The following is a 5,000-nucleotide window of genomic DNA, read 5'->3' on the forward strand; positions in this document are numbered from 1 at the left end:
TTTCAGTTTTTCACGGATCAGTTGTAAAGGTGAAGTCAGAATTTTTTAATGAGTTTGTATAAACTTTTATTTCTTTTGAAGGATTGCCATTGTAGAAGTGCAATAACGTATACAATTTAACGTATTCTGATCCAACTAAAAACGAGTGAAGAAGACGAACCAGTACTGCAGACTCGCTCTTACTAAACAGTGTTGTCGTCTGAATATTCTCTTCCAACGCAGTTTAAAACTAAAAGTAAGCGATTCTTTATCACTGTTCTAGAATCTTACTATAAAGAAGATAGTTATCATTTTATTTCATCTGCCACCAAGTTCTTCCTTTCTTGTTTTCAAGTATTACTTTGGTGGGTAAAGAAGATCTTGACTATGCTTATCCGTACCATGGAGCAACTTAGACCCCCTTACTTTGGCTTCTGTCAGGAATTTTTATTGAACTCTGTAATCCCTTCGACAGGAAAAGGTCTTCTCAACCGCTACCTGGATATTTCATTCACTTTTCTGGCTCCATCTCTGAGGAATAAAAAATCAAGTTAATTTTCACTAGCCCCCTTCTGTTCTTACTAGCGTCAGACTATTGCTTTCAGCTCTGCAGTACCTCTTTGGTAGGATGTTCAATCTACCTCAATCAGCTTCATCTGCAGTGGACAAGAGGGCACTTATCATTCAATTCTGGCTACCGTCAGGCTCTTTCGCTCATGTTTAGAGTTCCCATTTGGTTGCAAAAGAGTTCAAGACAGTTTTTGATTAGGGCGAGTTTACCTCTTTCGCCCCAGAAGTATGTGTATGTGTGTGTGTGTGTGTACTGTATGTGTTTCTTTTTGTGTTCCTTCAACTTGTGTTCATTCTTGTGTTCATTCTTCTTGTGTTCCTTCTCCCTGTGTTCCTTCTTCTTATGTTCCTTCTTCCTGTGTTCCTTCTCCTTCAGTTCCTTCTTCTTGTGTTTCTTCTTCCTATGTTCTTTCTTTTTGTGTTCGTTCTTATGTTCCTTCTTCTAGTGTTCCTTCTTCTTGTGTTCCTTCTTCTTGTGTTCCTTCATCTTGTGTTCCTTCTTTTTGTGTTCCTTCTTCTTTTGTTCCTTCTTCTTCTGTTCCTTCTTCTTGAGTTCCTTCTTCTTCTGTTCCTTCTTCTTGTGTTCCTTCTTCTCGTGTTCCTTCTTCTTACGTTCCTTTTCCTTATGTTCCTTCTTCTTGAGTTTCTTCTTCTTGTGTTCCTTCTTCTTGTGTTCCTTCTTCTTGCGTTCCTTCTTCTTGTGTTCCTTCTTCTTATGTTCCTTCTTCACCATCCATAAAGTTGTATAACCGTTTCTTAAAACAACTAATAGTTTCAGATCTCACTTCATGGTTACTAAGTCTGGTCCATTCGTTGACCACATATATAAGAAGCTAATCTACCCTTACATAAACTGGTAATATAGTATCAGAAAAATATGTCAAACATATACATATCAAAATGCATAAAGTAAGTAATAATTCAAGCAGAATAATTGTGAATAACATGCATGTCAAAATAATAATGCACAAATCAAAATAATTTGTAACACAAATAAAATTACAAATTCAAACAAATTTGTAAAACTCACTACTTTGACTAAGAACATTTGATCTTAATGGAGAATGTTTCATCATCTTTTCAAAGATGTTGAGATAGCTAATATGCAACAAAAGTCACAAAACTATTGTAAAGTGTCTCTTTTTGATCTTTTTAAGACACACGCTTAATGCTTCACAAAATACTTTTATCTATACTTAAATGAATTGTCCTTGTATTGGCAAGATTCCAACTCTTAGCACAGCAGATCCAAGGTCTTCACATCCCAGCTGGGCACCAAGTTCCAGTAGTTTAGGTCTCCCATCCCAAGTACATACATTTGGTCAAATTGATACTATCTGTAAAATACATCAAGATTAATATTCAATTCACATAGAATTTTATCGAAATATTTCCTATAATCGTCTGGTCCATTAAAATTGATACATAGGGTATCACAACAGTCATTTTCACAATACTGCAATTTAACCTTCTTCATATCATCTAAATGGCCTATCAATTCTTTCTATTTTCTAAGTGTAAGAGATTGTATCTATTTCCACCTACAGAATCAATTACCCTATTTGGACCTGAATACCTTGGTGAAAGTTCATGTGCTATTCTGTGTTTTTGCTTTTTCATCTCTTGTGAATACACCTGCATATGTTCTCTAACTCTTTGGTGAATACTTTGAAAAGTATTTTTCATATTTGAGATATAACCATCTATATTACATACAGGTTTCTACTCTGCAGTCAAGATTTCATATGGAAGAGTTTTGTCTTCCCCAAAAATAATAAAATGAGGTGTTTCACCTGTTGCTATGTTAATTTGGTTGTTCAGAGTACATTTAACACAAGGAACCCAAGTATCCCAAGTTGTACTATGAGGACTTATCATATTTCTAAGACATGTAATAATTTTCTTATTTAACCTCTCTACAATTCCATTATTTTGTGGATGATTTACTAGAATGTTTACTTTCTTTATTTTAAATAAATTACTAAATCTTCCAAGGTTTTGTTATTAAATTCAGTTCCATTATCTGAAACTAATATCTTAGGTGCAGTAAAATTACAAATTATCTGATCATAGATTACTGAAGCAATAGTTTCAGCTTTCTTATCTAGAATGGGTTGTGAAACACAAAATCTTGAAAAATAATCAATAGCAACAAATACATATTACATCCATTCTCAGACATAGGTAACTCCAATGTATCTATGTGAACTCTTTCCCAAGGTTTCTATGGAATGGGATAGGTAAACATAGGAGCAGGTTTTGGTGTATTTCCTTTCACCTTAACACATTTCAAAAATGTTTTTTATATAATCATATATATATTCTTACCTGGCCAGAAGTATTTAAGTTGTGCTTGTCTATGTTTTATCCTTCCCTGGATGTGAACTGCAATCACTATCATGAAGTAACTTCAATATGCATTTTATAAGAGTTTGTGGTATTACCAACTGATTTACTGGACCTCTAGAAATATCTATACAAAAGTCCATTAGTCAAATGAAATTCCTCTATCTTATACCCCTTAGGTAGTTTTGGAGGATTTCCTCTTGGGTTCATCAAATACTTGACTAATGAGCCACATGTCTTATCATCCCTCTGTTCTCTTATTAGCATTTCTTCATCTAAGGTCACTAACTCCTCTATACTACAAACAAAATTAATCAACCCTGTCATTGGTTGGCCAATGTTTCTAGAAAGTGCATCTGCTGCAACATTCTTTCTACCTGGAATATATTCAAATCTAACTTCATAGCACTGAAGTACCTCAAACCATCTAGCAAGTCTGCCCCTAAGATTCTTATGCTTAAATAAGTTCTGAATAGCTGTATGATCAGTCCACACTCTGATTGGATATCATATCTCTAAAACTTTCTAATGAATATATCACTGCTAATGTTTCTCTTTCTGTTATAGAGTAGTTTCTCTCTGCGCTATTACAAAGTCTTGATGTGTAAGCTATTGGTTTCAAAGTTCCATTTCTCTCTTGCATAAGTATTCCTCCTAATCCTATGTCAGATGCATCAGTGCAAAGAATTAATTCTTTATCATAGTCTGGAAATATTAAAATTGGAGAACTCGTGAGTTTATCTTTCAACTTGTCAAAAGCTTGCTGTTGTGCAGGTCCCCACATGAACTTTGAGTCCTTCCTCAACAAAGAACTTAATGGATTAGCAATGTCAGCATATCGTTGAATAAATTTTCTATAATATCCTGTCAATCCCAAGAAACTTCTAACTTTTTCTATATTGTTTGAAACTGGAAAATTCCTTACTGCTTCAACCTTTGAATTCACTGTACTAAGTCCATGTCTGTCTATCTTATGTCCCAAATAAATAACGCTGTTCTGCATGAACTTACATTTTTCAAGTTTCACTTTCAATCTTGTTTCAATTAGTCTTGAGAATATCAAATCTAATACCTTAAAGTGCTCAACCGCTGTCCGGGAAACTATTGAAATATCATCTAGAAATACACTGGCAGTATTTCCTAACAACCCATCTAGAATTGTATTAATTAATCCCATGTAAGTTAATGGACTATGATATAACCCAAATGGCATTCGTTTGAACTCATAATGTCCCGTTGGAGTAGAAAATGCTGTAAACTCTTGTGAGTCTTCATGCAACTCTATTTGCCAAAAAGCAGATTTGATATCTATAGTGCTAAAATATCTATTCTCAGTTCCCAAACTTCGAAGAATGTCCCCTATCACTGGTAATGGTAGCTTGTCACGTATGGTGTGCTTATTTAATTCCCTATAATCAATACCTGGACGCATAGTACCATCTGATTTTAGCACTAGAATCAAAGGAAAGTTTCACTCACTTTTACTATGTTCAATAATATCCTGCGATAACATTTTAGTGATCAGTTTATCTACTATTGCTAATTTAGAGTGAGGAACTCTGTAGGCGGTTATGTAAATAGGTTGTGTTCCTGGTTTTAACCTAATCTGATGTTTTAAAACAGTTGTTTTGCCGAAGCCGTCATAGTCATGTCATCCCACAGGGTACCTAGGAAAGGTCGTCGTGCTCAGAACATTTGTCTTGTTTGTTTTCTTCGCCAAGCATATAAAACCTTCTCTATGGTTGATGTTATTATTAACATTGATATAAGCTGCTTCTATTGTGTTTCTTAATTTCTTCGTTGAACCTTTATTTATTACATTTGTATTGTCCCAGTCCGGAAGGTGGTCATGTGTATTTAGTGTCTTATTCCACAATTTGAAAACCTGTGGGTTTTTACATCATTTTTGTGTTCGTATAACATTTTTTTCTAATCTACGACCTGTTTCCCCAAAATATGAAGATGGGTAATTTTTTAAGTTATTTTCTATACAATACTATTTTCACTGGTATGGTTATTATAATTACACGTCACCAAATGTCCCACTTTGCTACCTGATGTTCTAGTTATCTTAATACCTGCTTTTAAGAGGACATTGTCTAGGG

At 34.3% G+C, this 5,000-nt stretch overlaps 1 protein-coding gene across 4 annotated transcripts in view; it reads left to right on the forward strand.

Moving 5' to 3' along the window:
* Positions 1 to 5,000, forward strand: part of LOC143035153 (solute carrier organic anion transporter family member 74D-like) — a 24,387-nt gene that overhangs the window by 2,167 nt on the left and 17,220 nt on the right. The window contains exon 1 of one of the 4 annotated variants that reach the window (XM_076201782.1): positions 1 to 235. This exon is cut by the window's left edge and continues 238 nt beyond it. The exons of 2 other annotated variants lie outside the window; for them this stretch is intronic. The gene's annotated coding sequence lies outside the window, so the exon portion shown is untranslated. The remainder of the gene's footprint in view (positions 236 to 5,000) is intronic. One more of the 4 variants, XM_076201784.1, reaches the window with a different exon arrangement.

The sequence above is a fragment of the Oratosquilla oratoria genome, chromosome 18 (genome assembly GCF_046742065.1).
Source record: "Oratosquilla oratoria isolate Oo_2021 chromosome 18, ASM4674206v1, whole genome shotgun sequence".
NCBI lineage: Eukaryota > Metazoa > Arthropoda > Malacostraca > Stomatopoda > Squillidae > Oratosquilla > Oratosquilla oratoria.